This window comes from Canis aureus, chromosome 14, assembly GCF_053574225.1.
Source record: "Canis aureus isolate CA01 chromosome 14, VMU_Caureus_v.1.0, whole genome shotgun sequence".
NCBI lineage: Eukaryota > Metazoa > Chordata > Mammalia > Carnivora > Canidae > Canis > Canis aureus.
The window spans coordinates 48770483-48789838 of record NC_135624.1 but is presented as its reverse complement, the minus strand read 5'-3'; the positions used below and the strand labels follow the sequence as shown (position 1 = coordinate 48789838).

Here is a 19356-nt window from a genome sequence, read left to right as displayed (position 1 = left end):
CTCTCTCCGTCTTTAAATAAACAAAATCTTTAAAAAAAAAAAAAAAAGGGTTAACTTCCTAGTGGAATAATCCAGGTGTTTTTTACGCCCGCCGTATCCTTCCTGTTCAATATGCCTTTTGCATAGTAACACTCAGAGCCTTCGGGTCACCATGTACTTTCTTATCCGTTGAAAAATGCTTCGAGACCCCCGCAGCTAGAGCAATTGTGTACACAGCTTTATTATTTTAAAATATCTTAGGGCCACCTCTGGTTGGAACACCGTCTAGCTATCAAGCACAGGGCTGAATTGGAGGGGAGAGAATGTGGTTGGACGGTTCAGTGAAAAATTGGGGCTCGGTTTCCCCTCCTGCCCTGCGGAGAGGGGTGAGGTTTTGGGGGGGGGGTGCGCACTCTCTCGGGTTCCCAGGCCTCTTTGTGCTGCAAAGTTCCTTTGTTCCCTTTTACTGCACTGGAAAGTCCTTTGAATCTAAAGAAGTCTGTTTCTGCCCCTCTCCCTCTCCCTTTTCCCCATTTCTCTGGTTATTTAAAACGCTTCAATTTAAAGGAATTCTGGAGAAGGGCATCTTTACATTTCCGCCCATCAGTCAATAGTGAGGTAGGCTCTTCTAACTTCGCTTCCCATTTCTGTTCTGAGACTGAGACGGATTTCTGGCGACGTCTAGCCCTCCTGCCTCTGACCTGGTCCCATCCCATGCATTCCACACAAGCACCAGAGTTTTCTAATAGGTCCTGGTATTTTTATTGAATTAAATAGTAATTAAGTGATTGTGGGGTGCGTGTGTGTAAGTGTGTGACCGAGAGAGATGGTGACAGTTGTGAAATAGGATACAGGAAATATTGTGCCCTCATTCCCCTCCTTTCTCTGTCCTCTGCCTCCCAGCGTGTTCCTGACTAGATCGTTGTGTTGGCTGCAATGTCTCCATGCCTTTCCATGGCTCCGCGATGCACAACCTGGCGCTGCCCATCATCTGGCGTCGTGAACAGGGATGATGCCTGAACTGCTTAGCTGTGGTGGGCGCCGCTGGTTGTCTTCCCCCAACGTTTTCCAATCCCCCTTTCCCTTGCTCGTGCCTCAGATGCCTTCCCAGCACGCTCCCTTCCTCCTCTGCCCACCCCAGCTAGGGCAGCCACATGACTTACTTTTGGTAGCTTCCTGCCTTTGGGTGTGGTACGAGCAAATGTGGTGCTTGTGATGCTCGGAGCCGGGACAGCCGTTTTGCATCCATGAGGCATCAAGACGGAAAGCCAACATTTGGGGTCAGGGGATTAGAAGGACGGCAAGAGCCTGGCTGGACACAGACGGCAGAGTATTTCTGAGATTGCCCCCCCTCTGATTTTCTCATCAAGGAAGCAACCCTTCCTTATTGTTCAAGGCACACTTTTTGGAGGTGGGATTTGCAGCCAAAAGTTTTTGTACCCGGTACGGAAGCTGGGTACAGCAGGGCTCAATATATACTTCTTGGATGTGTGAACAAGCACAAATGAACGAGACACACCTACGTCTACCACACTTACCAGCACTCCAGTTGGAGCTGACGGCTGACAGTTCCCAGGTCAGGCTTTGCTTTCCGCCTTCTGCACTCTGCACATGCTATTCTGTGTCTGGGACACCACCCTCCATCGGTGCTATGTATCATCCTTCAGGACTGAGCTCAAGTATGAGCAGCTCTTGACGACCTTGTTTGACGTCCCTAAGTAGACCCAAGGGTTCCGTCTATGATCCCACAGCAGCTGTTCCGGTTAGTAACAATCTCCTTCAAAACCTACTGGTGCAGTTAACCGTTTATTATGCCCCTGGACCCTCTGGGTGGGGAATCTGAACACGGCAGAGCAGGGATAGCCCGTCCCCCCTCAGCTGGACCCCTGACGGCTGGGCGAAGGTCATCTGATGACTTGTTCATGCACTGGGCTGGTAGTTGGTGCTGGGAATGGCTGAGCACCTGGGGTTTGGAGCAGCAGGGGCCCCTCGGGCATCTCTCTCTACACCTCCGTTGCTTCCCTACGTGGTCTATGCAGCATCGCAACTTCCAAATAGCCGGGCTTTTTAAAACGAGGTGGCTGAGGGTTCCAAACCTGCACACTGAGACGCACACAGATAAAGGGAGAGAGAGAGAGGAATTGAGGAAGTTCGTAGCCTTTAAATGATCATGTCCCAGAAGCCACTTAGCACCATTCCTGCCATACTATATTGGTCAGAACAGTCATGAACCCACCTATGTTATAGAAGAAGAGAAATAGATTTCACCTCTTGATGGGGCACCGAAGATTTTGGAAGGTTCTGGAAAAGCAGATGGAACTGAAAATACTGCCAGGCCATTTTTGGAAGATCCAACCTGCTACCGTGCTGTATACACGCCTCCACTGTATTTACTATGGTAGTATAATTGGCTTCTTGAACGCTCTCCTTCTGACTAGAATGTGAGCGCCTTGAAGTTCTGACTATGCTTCATTCACTTTCACGTCCCTGGCACCTTTATAAATATATGTTTGATAAGTGCCTTACATTAACCTCTCTGGGCTCACTTGATTAAAAAAGAAAAAAAAAGCATCAGGAGGAGCGAGGATTTTGACGTGGGTTGCCATGGTCCTTGCTGACCATGACATTGCGAGTCTGCTTCCCTTTCGGAGGCTAAGAGGACAACGGGTCTAGCTGATAGAGATATTGGTGGTTGTCGGTGTTTCCAACTGTCAAGCTCTGTAGCTGTGCCGCCCTCCAGAACTTTCTAGGATGAGGGAAGCGTGAAATACCTGCACTGACCTCTGGATCACATGTGGCTATTGAGCCCTTGAAATGCAGCCAGTGTGACTGAAGAACTGAGTTTTACAATCGATCTAATTTCGGTTTGTTTTAATTAATTCTGTATAGCCCACGTGGTTAGAGGCTGCCTTATTGGACAGCTTAGGTGTAGAGCATCGAGTTTGGCCATTTGGTCTTGACCGCAGGACCAATACCCTGGGCCTGTCTTTCTTCATCCAAGAAGCAAAAGTCACAAAGGTGATTTTGCCTCCGTCCTTGACCCCTCCCTCCCACCAAAACACTCCTCTAAGTCCCCAGGATTGCTCCTTAGTGGCAGGTTTTGGTCAACTTTCTCCTGCTCACATTCTTTGTTTCTCTTTCAACCACTTGGTCATGACATAGAACGCCTTTTGTTCCCACTTTCTTTTTTCTACCCGGAGAAAAAAAATGCTTCCTGTGTCTCATTTGAGTCACGTAGTTATCTGTGGAGAAAAGTTGTAGATGTCACAGAAGCCTGTTACCGCTTTCACGTCCTTGGATGAAACCCGCCTTTCAACATTCGTGATTGGCTCTTGTTGATTGTGTCACAGAATCTGGCCTCTCCAGCCACCCCATTTGATGCCAGTTGTCTTTCTCTGCGTGCCTCCTTTTGGCATGTCCTACTTTTTTTTTTTTTTTTTTTTATTAATCTTGAATCACTGGAATGTCCTTGCTTGTAATGTGGCTTTCCGGGGGAGTAGCGAGCATGGTCTCTTTCATGGTAAAGAAAGGGGCGGGTAGTCATCTTTACTGACCAGAGTGTAGCTTTGTGACCATTTTTTAACATTTTGAGAGAAAAACCAGATAGGTTTTCTGTCCCAAGCCCAGAGGTACAGCCGCACAGAGAGTTCAGGAAGCATGACTGGGGCTCAGGAATGTTTACATTTGAAAGGCAAACTTTATTTTCCCAAGAACAAGTGTGAAATGGGAATCTGGAGTGACCTGGGGATTTAGGTTTTGCAGCAAAGGCACTGAGGCAGCTCTGGAAAGGACAAGCCACAGGCTGCCTGGGGGCATCTGCAGGAAACACCGGGGAGGTCAGGACAGTGTACTTGCATCATCACTGGGCTTCACCCAGCGAATGGCAACTGTATGCATGGGATGGGGGTGCAGAAGAGGCAATTTTATCTGTTTTATTCGCTCTTGCACCCAGCGCTCGTTCACTTACCGAGTGTTTAGTAAGTACGTACTATGGACCAGGTGCCATGTCAATAAACAAAACAGATGAAGATCCCTGCCCTTGAGGAGCTGAAATCCTGGCGTGGAGTGTGGCTGGGGGAGAAAGACACAAATAAAAGTCACTCAGATGCATACGTGTTGCTTGTTGGTTCATACACTTGTTCGGGCTACGAAAGGGGAAAGCATAGAGCAGAGTCGGGGCTGTGGGAAGGCTGTGGTTTAAATTGCAATTTTAGGGGATCTCTGGGTGGCTCAGCAGCTCAGCGCCCACCTTTGGCCCAGGGCCTGATCCTGGGGACCCGGGATCGAGTCCCATGTCGGGCTCCCTGCATGGAGCCTGCTTCTCCCTCTGCCTGTGTCTCTGCCTCTCTCTCTCCCTCTGTGTCTCTCGTGAATAAATAAATAAAATCTTTAAAAAATAAATAAATAAATTGCAATTTTAAGTATAACGATCAGGCGAGCCTTCATTGAAATGATATTTGAGCAAAGACCCGAATTGAGAGGAGATCGGCCCCTAGAGAAATGCCTGGCTCAGAACACATCTGTTAAACCAAGAAGCAAGTAAACTCAGGGCTCCCGCTCGCTGCATGTTCTTCAGGTGAGCTTGAGACGGGGTGTGGGACTCTGCTGCCCCTCGGGGAGATCTGGGGGCTTGGTTTTCTCTCCACAAGGAACACCCCACTCTCACTGCTGAGGACCTTCACACACCTCAGCTCCTCCTGGCTGTAAGCTGACGATTTCATCCCACGTTCCACAGAGGTTGGCTGATGTGTTTCAAAGCCAGATGAAAACGTGGCCTAATTGAATTTACCTAAATGTGCATTTTTGCAGCACTATTGTCTCCAACTGGTACTGTCTCGAGAAGTGTGAAGGCAAGTTCAACAAAATCCATCCATTCTACTGGACGTTGCCTAGGGTGAGGTGCCCGTGGAGATTTGCAGAATTGGTTCAGAAAAGCCAGGCTTCCCTGGCTTCGCAGTTTTGCCCAGGGCCAGGCCTGTGGGAGCATTTTAATAATGAACATTCTTCATGGCTCTGAAGTTATTTAATTTCATGGTGATTTTACAACTCTCGTTTTCAGACTCGAGTCACAGTGAAAGTAGATCGTTTGTTTGAGGTTCTCCAGAGTGAAAACATTAAAGCCCATAAAAAGTTTTGTGCGGCCAGAAGCCTAAGCCCTGGTGCTAAATGCTAGATCCAAATGGACTGAGTTTAGAGGACTTGGAGTTGATCAAATAATTCATTCATTTATTTGAAAAGTACATTTGAGCCCTTTGTCGGAGCCTCCAAGACGGCTGCCAAAGACCCTTGCCTCATGCTATTCATGTTCTGGGTGGTTCTCTGCTACAAACACTGGGGCTGACCTGGGAAACCAACAGGACATTGTGCAAATGACACGGTGTGACTTATGAGGCCAGGGCACAAAGCACGTTATGGCTTTCATCTGGCTTTCCTGGGCACTTGCTGTGAGGGAAGCCATCACGTGCCCAGCAGCCCCTTGGAGATGTTCAAGTGGTGAGGAGCGAAGGCCTCTTGCCAACAACCAGCACCAGCTTGGCAGCGGTGAGTGTGAGTCATGTTGGAAGTAGACTTCCGGGCCCAGTCATGCCTTCCGATGGCCACGGCCTGGGTTGAGTCAGCCTCAAGTCCAGGCCTCTCATACTTCTGACCAATCAGCTTATAAATCGGGGGTCCCACAGCCTCCTCCTCAGATTTAACAATATGTGAGAATTGCTGACAAAACTCAGGAACACGCTCTACTGACTACTACTGGTTTCTTATAAAGACTATAACTCAGGAACAGCCAAACAGAGGAGATGCATAGACCAAGGTATGGGGTGGTGGGTGCTATATGGAGCTTCCATCCTCTCTGAGGACATGACCCTCCAATCACCTTGGTGTGTGTAACCACCTGGAAGCCCTCAACCCCATTGTTTAGGGGGTTTTGTGGGGGTTTCATTATATAGCTGTGATTGATTAGATCATTGGCCATTGGTGATTGACCTCAACCTCCAGCCACTGTCCCTCCTCTTCTCACAGCTGGTTGGCCTTTGGGGCATGGGTGGGAGGGGATGAACCAACCTGACAATTATGCCTTGGTTTTGTTGGACCAGCCACCATCCTGAAGCTATCGAGGGGTCCCCAGCCACCACTTGTTTCACTAACATATAAAAGATATTTATCACTCAGTGGACTCCAAGGGTTTTAAGAGCTACATGTCAGGAACTGGGGATAAAGAACAAATATGTATTTCCCATTATGCCACAATCGTTTTTTGTTTTTGTTTTGAGAGAGAGTGAGTGAGCAGGGGAAGGGGCAGAGGGAGAGAGAGAATCTTAAGCAGGTTCCACACCCAGTGTGGAGCCCAACACGGGGCTCGATCCCATGACCCTGAGGTCATGACCCGAACTGAAATCAAGAGTCTGCTGCTCAGACCGCTGAGCCACCCAGGCGCCCCTATACCACAATTGTTTGAAGCCAAAACTTTGAGGTAATGTTCTTGTTCAATAATTGATGACTAATCTAGATGTTGGTACTTGGAAGAGTGATGCCATCATAAGAAAAACCTGAGAATATGAGTGTGGTTTGTAAATGGGGTGGTGGGCGGAAAGTATTTGAGAAGAGTGTTAGTGAAAGCCCGAAGAAGGACTGGGACACCTGAAGCCACCCTCGGTTGACATTAGGTTGTAATCTTACATTTTAAGAGAATTTTTTCCACTGAAGCCCCAGGTGGCTGCTCCCTTCTCAACGACCTCCTAGTTTGTATGGGAAAAGTTTCCTTAGGTAATTTCCAGAAGGTTTCCAAAATGAAGGCCTCCTAAGCACCAGGACTGGTACAAATACAAATGTCACCTTCATCCTTCCCTTTGGTTTATTCATGTGTTCCACAAATGACTATTGAGCATCTATCACAGGCCAGGAGTGATGGTAGGCACTGGACATATAACTGTGAACAAGACAGATAGAGACTCTGCTCTCATGGCGCCTACGTCCCACTGGGAGGAGATGGAGAATAAATAAGCCATTGGTCACAATGACTTCAGGGGCTGATGTAAATGCTCCGAAGAAACATAGTCTATGACAAGAGTAGCTCTGATAAACAGTCCCCTTTGATCTCTCATGGCCTATCCATCTCCCACGGTTACAACTTCTAGATTCCAAGACTCCTGCCCATATCCCACTTTTTCTCCCACCACGCCATAATTGCCCAAATCTGGAAGCAACCAAGATGTGCCTGGCGATAAAGGAGGATTTTGACACTGCGTCACTCTTGAATTAGCTGCTTCTTTTGGAAGTGGCAACACATCCAAAGGCAGATAGAAAAATTTGACTCTGAGGTCATGAAGAGGATGGATGGCCTGGCACCAGGGACAAGTGACCTAAATGATTTTACGAGTGACCTCTGGTGGAATAACCTCGAGTTTATTCCAAGGGCTACCTTATTTTCAAACATTCAAATGTATTTTTTTTTTAAAGACTTTATATTTAGGGCAGCTTCAGGTTCACAGCAAAATTGAACAGAAGACACAGATTTCCAATATACTTCCTGCCCCCCTCCCCCACTCCATGCTCGGCTTCTCCCATTATCAGCACCCCCCATCAGACAGGTGCATTCATTATAATTGACCATAATCAACCCAAGTGTATAGTTGTACATTTTATGATTTCGGACAAATTTACCATAACACATATCTACTCTTATAGCATCATATGAATATTACTGCCCTAAAAATCCTCTGTGCTCTGCCCTCTTCATCCTCCCACCTACCCTATCCCCACAACCCCTGGCAACCACTGACCTTTTTTACTGCCTCCATAGTTTTGTCTTTTCCAGAATGTCATGTGGTTGGAACCATACAGTAGTATGCAGCCTTTTCAGACTGACTTCTTTCGCTTAGTATTATTATGGTTCCTCCTTAACTTTTCATGGCTTCACAGCTCTCTCCTTTATAGCCCTGGATAATATTTATTGGCTAGAGGTACCCCACCTTATTTATTTATCATCTGCTGCAGGCTGTCTTGGTTGCTTCCAAGTTTTAACCATCATGAATAAAGTTGCTATCAACATCTGTGCGCAGGTTTTTGCATGAACATATACGTTTTCCATTCCTTGGAGTAAACACCAAGGAGCACATCACTGGATTGTATGGTAAAGGCATGTTCAGCTTTGTAAGAAACTGCCAAACTATCTTCCAAAATGGTTGTATCATTTCGCATTCCCACCAGCAGTGAATGATGGTTCCTGTTGCTCTACGTCCTTTCCAACATTTGGTGTTGTCACTGTCCTGGATTTTGGCCAGAAACTGTAGTTGTGTCTCATTATTAATTTAATCACGTTAATTTAAAAAAAAATTAGTATAATTATTTTTTTTAGTACACGTTTTTTTTAATTTTTTTTAGTACACTTTTAATCCACTGCCTACAGGTTTGAGTACCTGTAACGTGGAAGTCACTCATATATATAGTTTGATAGGGGGATAAAAGGAGTCCACAGGGAAAAAGAAACATTTAAAAATTTAGCTGGATCCTGAATGCTGTGCACTAAGAAATAGTGGCAAAAGAAAAAAAAAAAGAGTGTGGATCATCTGGTTTCAAAACAACAAAGAGAAGACCCTGTCACCTACCAGACAAGCCCTACACTGCGGGTTCAATTCGTGCTGAGTGACTGCTGTGTTCTGGTCCTAGGATTAGAGCCCAAGGCGACAGGGAGAGTTGCTTTTTTTTTTTTTTTTTTTTTTGTGCTTGAAGCTCTTTTACATAAACAAGGTCCTGCTTCCCACCTCCTGTCCCTCCAATTGTTGACAATCTGCAATGCATATGAACAGGTTAAAAAAAAAAGAAAGAAAGCAACATGCAGAACAGTATGTATTGCAAGTTACCACCTATGCCACACAGGAGAAACTTCGAGCTTAGCTATTTGTTCATCATTAATATTATTGAATCCTACTATGGGATAGGGATTTTGCTAGGTGCTCAGGATGCAGAAGTAAACAAAACAGATGCAATTGCTGCCCTCAAGGGAACGTTTACACTAAGGGTGTAAGTAAAACTGGTTTATTTTAGACACAGAGACTTGAAGTATGGCGTCTAGCTTGTAAGAACCAAGTAAAGGAAACTTCTTTAAATTAGGCTCAAGGTTGTGAGAAGATTTTTTAGAATGAGGAAATAAAAGGTAGTGATACTACGTTTTTGAGAGTACAGGACTCAAGCTAAAGGTGTGAAGAAAACAACTCAAGCTTTCTCTCTCTCTGGAGCCCAAGGCAGGGCTTGATCTCAAGGCTCTGAGATCAAGACCTGAGCTGAGATCAAGAATGGGACCCTTAACTGACTGAGCCACCCGGGTGCCCCACGACGCAAGCTCTCTTAAGCAACAGCAGGTAGCCGGGTTGGGAGAGGCGAATTCAATGGATTTCTCTCAGATTTCAAGAAATTGAACCGTCAATCCCAAGGACTGTGAGGCCTAGAGCTCTGACAGTAATGAAACTCAGCTCTCGATTCCCAGTTTCTGTGTCCCTTCATTGAAATCTTTCGCAGAGAAATAGCATTATTTGGTATTGCTTCTGAGCCAGGCTCCCCCATTCCTCCTAAGACAGTGAGATGAGCCTTACTTACTTTCAGGCATGAAGAAGGGATAAGATGGGGTCTGTTGGACTCTTCTTTTAAAGACTTGAATCCTTTCATCCCCAATTTCCTCTTCTATTTCACCAAAGCAGCCCAGAATGGCCTCTGCACCTGTGCACCTTCTTCCCGTTGCCACTGCAGAGCCTGAGGTGGTCCAAGGCAGTGCTGGGGCAGGCACATCAAGCACCTGCAACGTCCCTAAGGCCTTTATCCTGCTGATATTTGCCTGATTCCACCGACTACGAATTACCAAGGGCTCTATATATGATATAGAACCAAGAGTACCAACAATTTGGGCAGCCTTGGAAAGTGTAGAATAGTAAACTAACCTTTCCTGAACTCTGGGAACTTCTTTTAAAGACATTGTCTAGCTTAGCGGTTCACTGGGATGTCGGGGCCAAACAGCGGTGGGGTTCAGATTTCAGCTCTGCCAATGACCAGCAGCATAGACCTGGGTGCGTTTCATGACTGCTGTGTGTTTTAGTTTCCTCGAGTGTAAGTTTGGGGCGGTAATGGCAGTGCTTATTCATAGGGTTGTACAGCATGCACCTGCCCTCCGGATGCTGGAGCTTGGTGGTCTGGGGTGGCTTCACTCCCGGCTGGCCCCAGGACCTTGGCAACTCATTTTCCCTGTCTCTACCTCAAGTGCCCTCCTATACAAATGGGGGTAACTTATCTAAGAGCCTATCTCAGAGGGCCCTGGGGAAGACGAAATGAGTAAATGCATATGTAATGGGTTGGATCTTGTCCCCCAAAGAAGATATGTTGAAGGCCTTACTCCCATCACCTCAGAATGTGTCCTTTTGTGGAAATAGGGTCACTGCAGGTGTAATTAATTAAGATGAGGTCATTGGGGTGGGCCTTAACCCAGGAGGACAGGTGTCCTTACGAAAAGGGCGAGTTTGACCATAGACAGACATACTGGGGGAGAACTCATGTGAAGATGAAAGCAGAGATTGAGCTGATGTGCCCACAAGCTGAGGAACACCAAGGATGGCCAGCAAACCCCAGCAGCTAGGGGAGAGACGACGGGCCGCTTCCCTCTCAAGACATTTGGAAGAAACCGACCTTGCCCCCACCTTGATCTTGGACTGGCAGCTTCCAGAACTGTGAGAAAATACAACTGTATTGTGTAAGTGCCCCCCACCCCCTACCCCAGCCTGGGGTACTTTGTTACTGCAGCCCCAGCAAACTGACACAGGAGGTCAAGGAGCATATGGAAGAGGGAAAAGGGTGTTAAGGTGTTAAGGGAGTTACTGTGGGAACCAGAGGGGCTCCAGGGAAGTCATCAGTGGACACAAATCATTTTTAGAACAAAGGACGCAGAGGCTCTGAATGACAAATATCCTCATCACAGATCCTTCCATGGAAAGAAGGCTCCACAAATAAAGGGATGGCTGGGCCTCCTTTTGGGGTGGATGCTCGGTGCCCGTTATGGTAGTGAGGACGAGGCTGGGTCCTGGTGCACCTGCTGCGCGGCCCACTGCGGAGCAAGAGACCCTCACCTTGGAGGGCACCGCCAAGAGCAGCAAGGGAGGCCGAGGACAGCAGAGGGTGAAACATCCACTCCCCAGAAGGGACCCCAGGGTGCACCCTATCCCCAGGGGGAAGGAGCTGGTTTTGGGGGGTACTCTTCATCCACGCCTTGCTGTGCCCAGCCTGTCCCCCATTCCCATGACAAGTCCAGGAGCACTTCAAAGTGACTCAAAAGCCTGAAAGCTGTTTTGCTTCTGCGAAAGAGCAATCTGTCTGGCCTGTGCTCCTGGTCCTCAGACAACACGCTGGGGTTGGAGACCTGCCTCTCCTCCCACCATCGCCTCTGACAGAGCAGGGCGGCTCTATGAAGATCGTCGCTGGTGTTTTCAGCACTGGGGGAAGAGAAAGAAAAAATAGCCTTTTGTTCTCAGCAGGCCTGATGATACCTTGTGAAACCCTGGGGCTCATGTGCGGTCCCCCTGGAGTGGCACAGGACAGCCCCTTCCATCCAGCTCCCACTTGCCTGACCTGATGGAGTGCACTTCAGTTCCTTATTTGAGAATAATAATGCTAAAAAAAAATAAAATAAAATAAAGGAAAAGAATAATGATGCTGCGATTAGCATGTGTCCCCCCGGAGTTCCTCTGAGGAGGGGAGAGGCAGTTCAAAGTGCTTTGTTTTGCAATAGGAAGCTCCTTTTGATCAAATGTCAGCCTGTTATATTCTATTTGTTACAGGACACTGGTCCAGGGTCCCCGGGTGAGCACACCCGTCTGTGCAGCGTGCGCTGAAGCCCTTGCAGGGTCCAGAATGAAAGCCTTGCTCAGTCCTGCTCCGTCCAGTACAGTGACCACCAGCTGCTGGTGCGGCTCCGAGCACCTGGGATGCGGCGACGCAAAACTGACCTGTGCTCCTGGGAAGACACATGCTCCAGCTTTCAGAGGCTTCAGAATTGAAGTGTCATTACAATGAGGTTCACGTGTTTCTTTTTACCTTTAAAAAAGTGGTGGGGATCCCTGGGTGGCTCAGCAGTTTAGCGTCGCCTTTGGCCCAGTGCGTGATCCTGGGGTCCTGGGATCAAGTCCCGCATCGGGCTCGCTGCATGGATCCTGCTTCTCCTTCTGCCTCTCTCTCTCTCTCTCTGTGTATCTCTCATGAATAAATAAATAAAATCTTTAAAAATAAAATAATAATTTAAAAAAAGTGGCTGGGTGCCCCTCTGAAGGTCCATCTCTGACTTGGCATCAGTGCACGGGGCTCCTCCCAATCGTTTGCACAAGTGTTTCCCCTTAAAGGTTACTTGGATATTTTTTATGAGTTGTTTTCCAGTTGGGAGTTGAGCCCTGAGGCACCCTGAGTGGCTCAGTGGGTGAAGCGGTTGCCGTAGGCCCAGGTCCTGATCCCGGGGTCGAGCCCCGTGTGGCGCCCCCTGCTCATTGGGGAGTCTGCTTCTCCCTCCCCCTCTCTCCCCCCTACTCCCGCTCTCTTTCTCTCTCAAATAAATAAATGAAATCTTAAAAAAAAAAAGTTTAGTCCTGCCTTGTAGACGTTGATAACCAATACTTCATTCAGATATTTTATTTCTCTTTGATTGTTTTTTATGTTGGATGCAGCTGACTTTGTGACTTGCTACCAAATGTTGAAATACGATATTTGAGTTTCTTTGCTTCTATCAGGCCTATGTCCTCATCCTTAAACCAGAGTGCCGGGCAGGATATAATCCCAAAGACTCCTTCCAGCTTTAGGAAGGATGATTCTGTTTTTAAGGTGTGGGGCCTTAAATGGAAGAAGGAAAAATCTAGATTAACCTTGGATAGTCTTGACATGGGAGGCAGGATAGTTTTCCTGAGTAAGGTGCCCCCGGCCCCCTGGAGGCTATTCCTGCTGGGATGGTAGCCCGGGATCCCCCCATGGGGAGGCCAAGGCCTGGCAGGCACAGGGCACCAATGTGCCTCCTTCTGCGCCAAAGGGGAGCTACAGGCTGACCACGGCCTGTCCACAGGTGGCCGCCCTGCTCTGGTCGCAGCCCCGAGTGAGGCCAAGAGTCAAGGTGACAGACACAGTGTGTGTGTGGGGTCCCAACCACCCGGCCAGCAGCTTGCCCACACCCCTTGCCAAGGGTCTAACCTTTGGTACAAACAGGAGCTGATGGCTCCCAGCTGGTTCCAGCACTTGCTCCAGGGCCCGCTGTGGTGGGACTGGTGAAGCTGTGAACACTGGTGAGGATGGGAGCACAGGAGCTGCCCCCCTCGTGGCTCCAGCCTCGGGGAGACAGCAGCTGAGGGGGTCCCCGGCAGCCCAGGAGAACCCAGCTCTAGCCAGTAGCCCAGACTGGGCTCCGGCCCTTTACCACCCAGGCTCCTGACCAGCACGGCTCCGAAAGCGTTTCTTTAGGAGATGCGCTGACCTTCTGACCTTAGAAGGGATGAGTAATGTAAACAGAAGGGACACAGGCTCTTTTCTCTTGGTTTGCAATACATGTCCCTCTGGAATCTGAGGGGCAGGGGGGGCCAGGTAGGCCCCAGACAAAAGTATGAGGAGGCCCACACGAGTTGGTCCATTTCTGTCCCCCCTATTACTAGACTCTCCGACCCTATGACCCCCCCTCTGTCCTCCCGAATTTATCACTGCTCTGTAGCCTGTGACATCTTTCGGCTTCTCACCTAATCTTCCCAACACACAACACGGTGACTCATGCATGCACTCACACACACACACACACACACACACACACACACACACACACACCCCACTCATTGGTAGCAACAAGGAATACAAAGGAATACACTCACCTGTGTCACTTCAAGTAGGCGGTACTACTAGCGTACACGTGGAAATAAGAAAACCCAGAATCTCACACTTGTTGTCAGGCCACCTGGGAATTGAAGGGAAGCTGCATAACCTCTCGAGAGGAATAAGAGATCACGAGCATCTCAGCCCAGAAGGGACTACGGCCCGAGGAGGGTCATTCAGCCCTTGAGGCCAGTTGTCGTGTTGCCGGCCCCCTGTCCTTCCTTCTCCCTCGCAGAAGCTGGAATGTGTTGACCTTCCGAGGGCTCAAGCATGAGGGGTGCATCTCCAGTTTCTCTCTCTCACACAGTGTGAATACCCACTTCCTTCTCTACGTGGTGACGTCCGTGCCCTCACAGCTTCTGCTGACTCCAGTTCCGTAATTTCTGCTTTCTCTTGACCTTCCAATATCTTTTTCCAATCCTGTTTGTCTTTTCTCTGTGTTGCTTTCTATCCTTCCCTCTTGCTACCAAAGATCGACTCTCGCCCTGTCTGCATTTCATATTTCTGAGAAAGAGAAGTTGGTGCCCGAATCACCATCATCTCTGCGGGGAGACATTTCTCACCAGCCTTTTGCATAGGCTGCTGGTCAACCCCAAGATGACTACCCTTGGGTTGGTTGTCCATCTCTGGGTCAGTCCTGAGTCATCCTGTGCCATGTGACCCTGCCCCCGGACGTGGCTATTTATGTTTATGGACCAGCAGCTTAGTGAAGGGAGCAGCCTTGAGTATAACCCTTTAGCAGGGGTCAATGGGAGTGGGGAGTTCCAAGGCTTCTCCATCCCATCGACACCTGTAGGCTGCCTCTAAGTCCCACCTACAGGGACGGTTTCCTGTCTATCATTCATCTTCTCCGTCCAAGATCACATTTTTTAGGTCGCCACCCGCCTCGCTTGGCTGGTATATGACTTTTCTCTTTACCTGAGGGTAAAAGACAGGGAGGTGGAGAACTGGTATGATTTTGCTTCTTTAATCAAAAAAGCATTGAGGGGAAGGAAGCATCTCCCAGGGCTGTGAAATAGCACACATCATGTGCACCATCAGTGGCAAGAGCACTCTGCTGGGACTCTTCCCAGAGGAAGAACTTTCTGGGGAAGGAGAGGTAGGGTGGGCTGGGGGGTGTTTGGAAAGAAACCTCAGGCGTCTTTCAAACAGGCTGGTATCCCAGGACAGTGCCAGTCTGGGGGCCACATGACTCAGTCTTTTTATGCCGTGCGAACTTAAGAGGTCCCCCCACCTCTTCTATTCCCTTTAAATAGCTGTCACTGATGATGTAAAGGAGAATCTTCTCAAGGCACCGCTGCTCTCCTCATACTTCAATGGCCTGGTTTCTGGTGTTTCCAAGTGAAATCATGTCCTGTAATTCTGGATCTGGATGATCTGATGTGTGAAATCCGAGAAGAACTGAACTTGGCGAAAAATGCTTTACATTTTCTTCCTAGAGGGAGCATTCTCGTGTTTCAGAAATCTCAGTAACGACACTCCTCTGGCAAGTCTCAGAGTCTGTCTCCTGTATGTTAATAATAACCCATACTCTGCTGTGCAAATGCCAGGCTGTTTTCTAGTAACATCTGGGGTTTTGAGGGCGTAAGTCCCTACTGGGCAGCAGGCACTGCAGTAGGGACTCTAAGTTCATGATGATCAGGACAGATGTATCTGTGGAGGTCATTATGGCCCGTGTAGCAAACAAACTCAAGAAGGCATCATGGCTCAAACATGCTAGATGTTTATGTCTTCCGCTCACATAAAGTTCACAATGGGCAGGGCTGATGAGTAGATGCCTTGTCCGAGTAGAAATTTGAGGACCCAGATTTCTTCCTCTTGTGATGGTGACATTTTCAATATGTGGCTTTCAAGGTCTCTGTGGATGTGGAGGATTGCTTGTAGGGGGTAGTTTCTATGGGCCAGGCCAACAAGGGCACTCACCACTTCCACTCACGTCACATTGGCTAATGCCAGTCCCACGACCTCACCGAACTGCAAGGGAAGCTGGGAGATGAGAACTGGGGTTAGGTGTGGGCCCAGTAAGAAGAGTCAATGGGGGGGCGGGCACCTGGGTGGCTCAGTGGTTGAGCATCTGCCTTCAGCCCAGGGCGTGATCCCGGAGTCCTGGGATTGAGTCCCGCATCGGGCTCCCCACAGAGAGCCTGCGTCTCCCTCTGCCTGTGTCTCTGCCTCTCTCTGTGTGTCTCTCATGAATAAACAAATAAAATCTTAAAAAAAAAAAAAGAGGAGTCAGTGGGCTTTGATGCACACACAGCGGTTTCTGCTATAGTAAATAAGTTTCATGCTTTGAAGAAGCATTCATCCGTGATTTCAAGGAGGGTAAGATGCTTCAGGGTATGACAACTGGAGCCAATGGGCCAACTATTTTCCCTGGCTTTGAATACTGTTTACCAAGGACACAGCAATGGCTAATTTGGCTTCCACAGACTGCCTGTAGGGGAAGAATCTATCAACGAGGAACACCAGGACTCTAGTCCAGCATTCGAGGGGCACCATGGGGATGGGGACTAAGTATGCACAACTTTAGCTCCTTGCCTGGCTAAAGGATAACAACAGCTAGTATTTCCAGACCTCTTCCGAGATGCTAACATAGACACATGCATAGACATGTGTCTTACATGCATGTCTTACATGCATAGACACAACAGATGATAGAGACTCTTCAGGAGAGGGAAAACAATCTTAGGTTTGTGCTAAAGAACTAAATAAAAAGGCTGACTGGGTCTGTGGCCCCCCCGTCACACAGCTAGTGAACATGCCCAGGTGGTTTGACTGTGGAGCTGGTGTTAATCTTTTGCTGTATTTCCTTGTTAAATGAGTAAATCGGTCATTAAAAAAACAAGCAAACAAATGGACATTGTGCCTAATGCACTGATCTCTTATGAATTTAGTTAGGGTGGAGCCTGGTCTCCCAAATATTTGTCCTGTATGCACTGATAACGTTGAGTTGCTGGATGGGCAAAGTGGAAAAACTGTCTCCTGGAGATGGAAAGGCTTTCCCCTTCCAGTGGGCAAGAGCTTCCCTCAAGTCTCTTCTTCTCTGGCCTACTCCACTGTCCAAGCTTGGTTCCTTCAAGCTTTTCTCCCTAAAATACAAATCAAAACCACATGAGATACCACCTCGCACCTGTCAGTGTGCGAGGCTAAAATGAACAACTCAGGAAACGACAGATGTTGGCAAGGATGTGGAGAAAGGGGAGCCCCCTTACACTGTTGGTGGGAATGCAAACTGGTGCGGCCACTCTAGAGAACAGCACGGAGGTTCCTCAAGAAGTTGAAAATAGAGCTACCCTATAATCCAGCAATTGCACTAATAGGTATTTACCCCAAAGATACAACTGTAGTGATCTGAAGGGATAACTGCACTGAATGTTCATAGCACCAATGTCCACAATAGCCACACTATGGAAAGAACCCACATGTCCAGTGACAGATGAATGGATAAAGAAGAGGCAGTATATACACAATGGAGCATTACTCAGCCATCAAAGAAAGAAATCTTGCCTTTTGCAAGTATGTGGTTGGAAGTAGAGGGTATTATGCTAAGCAAAATAAGTCAATCAGAGAAAGACATCATATGATCTCACTCATATGTGAAATTTAAGAGACAAAACAGAAGATCACAGGGGAAGGGAAGAAAAAAATAAAACAAGATGAAACCAGAGAGGCAGACAAACCAAAAGAAATTCTTAATCATAGGAAACAAACTGAGGGTTGCTGGAGGGGAGGGGGTGGGGGGCGGGGTAACTGGGTGATGGGCCTGAAGGAGGGCACATGATGGGGTGAGTGAGTGCTGGGTATTGCATGGCTGAATCACTGCCCCCTGCCTCTGAAACTAATAATACACTATATGTTAATCAATTGAATTTAAGTTGAAAAAAAAAAAAAAAGACCTTCCGTCTACTTCCTTGATAAAAAGCCTGGTTTGAAACTCAAATCTCAGTAAGGAGTTATTTGTTATAGGTCAACGCCGCCTTCCCATTCCTTGGTCCTGGCCAAGGGATTAAAAAAAAAAAAAACACAAAAAAACAAAAACAAAAACTAAAACTAAAAGCTCCTCTGAATTATTAAGAAGGGAAAACACTTTGATACTTCAAAAAACTGTACTGTCATTCTGTGACTTGAAGAAAAACCTCAACTGTCTTTGCTTTTAAGGGGAAGCATGAAAAGCCAACGATTGGACGGTTTTCTCTTTGGCAGCCAGCTTCGCCTACCGGTAGGCCTGAGAGCAGAGCTTGAAAATATGGAGATGACGCCGTAGGCCGGGCAGAGAGGGGCGGTCGAGTCACCATACCTGGGAGGCGCTGAAGCAGATGCAGCAGAGGCCCAGGGGACAGAGCAGCTGAGTCTATCTGGGAGAAGGGTAATTTCCCCGGGGGAGATGACAAAAACCAGAAACACATTAAATAATTACTAGCATTAGGGATCTCTTTTTGCTTTCTTGAATGGAATGTGTACATCCCCAATATTCCACTATTAAATACTTATCAAGATGTTTCCTTTCTGGAAACAGAAAGAGGCTGGGTTCTCAGTCGGTTAGCATCTGCCTTGGGCTCAGGTCGTGACCTCAGGGTCCTGGGATCGAGCTCCACGTCGGGCTCCCTGGTCAGCGGGGAGCGCGCTCCTCCCTCTCCCTCTGCTGCTCCTCCTGCTTGTGCTCTGCCTCTCAAATAAATACAGTCTTTAAAAAGAAAAAAAGCTGTTTCCCTTCTCCAGCCCTCTCCTGGCCCCCCGTTTGGAGAGCGCTGTTGCAGTCTGTCCTGGGCTTATTTTTGAAGGAGAGAAATTGAATGGAGACTAGAGAAGGGGTACCTGCCGGTGAGAGGCCAGCAGAGAGGAGGCTGTCTCCTGTGTGTGCAGTACAGAGCGCCAGCTCTGCAGGCAATTGGATGGGGAGGATGATGGGTTCTTTTTTTTTTTTTAAGGATTTTTATTTTTTTTTAAAGATTTTATTTATTTATTCATCACAGAGAGAGAGGCAGAGACACAGGCAGAGGGAGAAGCAGGCTCCTCGCAGGGAGCCCGACGTGGGACTCGATCCTGGGACTCCAGGATCACGCCCTGGGCTGAAGGCAGGCGCTAACCCGCTGAGGCACCCAGGCATCTCAGGATGGTGGATTCTAAGGTGACATGATGAATAGCAGGGGGAGAGAATGAACCCCGACACAGCGGTGCAGGCAGAGAGGGGGCAGCCGGGCAACGAAAGCAACAGGGTGCTTGTGGACTCAGCGTCTAAGCACAAGAAGAGCTAGCATTTTTTGAATGCCTACCAACTGCCTGGTGCTCTGCCAAATGCTTTTTTCATGCATTATATGATTTGATTATCAAAACAGTGAAATTGTTATAAAGTTGGTATTATGCCCATTTTACAGATGAGGCATGGAAAGGCTTAGAAAGAGTAAATAACTCACCAAAGTTCACACGATCAGCCCATGGCAGGCCTAGGATTTCTACCCAGATTGGTCATCCTTCAGCGGCTCTGTTCTCACCCAGCACTAGCTTGCT

The 19356-nt window shown here is 48.0% G+C and overlaps 1 long non-coding RNA gene across 2 annotated transcripts in view; it reads left to right on the top strand.

The window, feature by feature from the left end:
- The first annotated feature begins 888 nt into the window (after positions 1 to 888).
- Positions 889 to 19356, top strand: part of LOC144282946 (uncharacterized) — a 53001-nt gene continuing 34533 nt past the window's right edge. For both annotated transcript variants that reach the window (XR_013351352.1, XR_013351351.1), the window contains exons 1-2: positions 889 to 1013; positions 11793 to 12028. This is a non-coding gene — a long non-coding RNA (uncharacterized LOC144282946). The remainder of the gene's footprint in view (positions 1014 to 11792; positions 12029 to 19356) is intronic.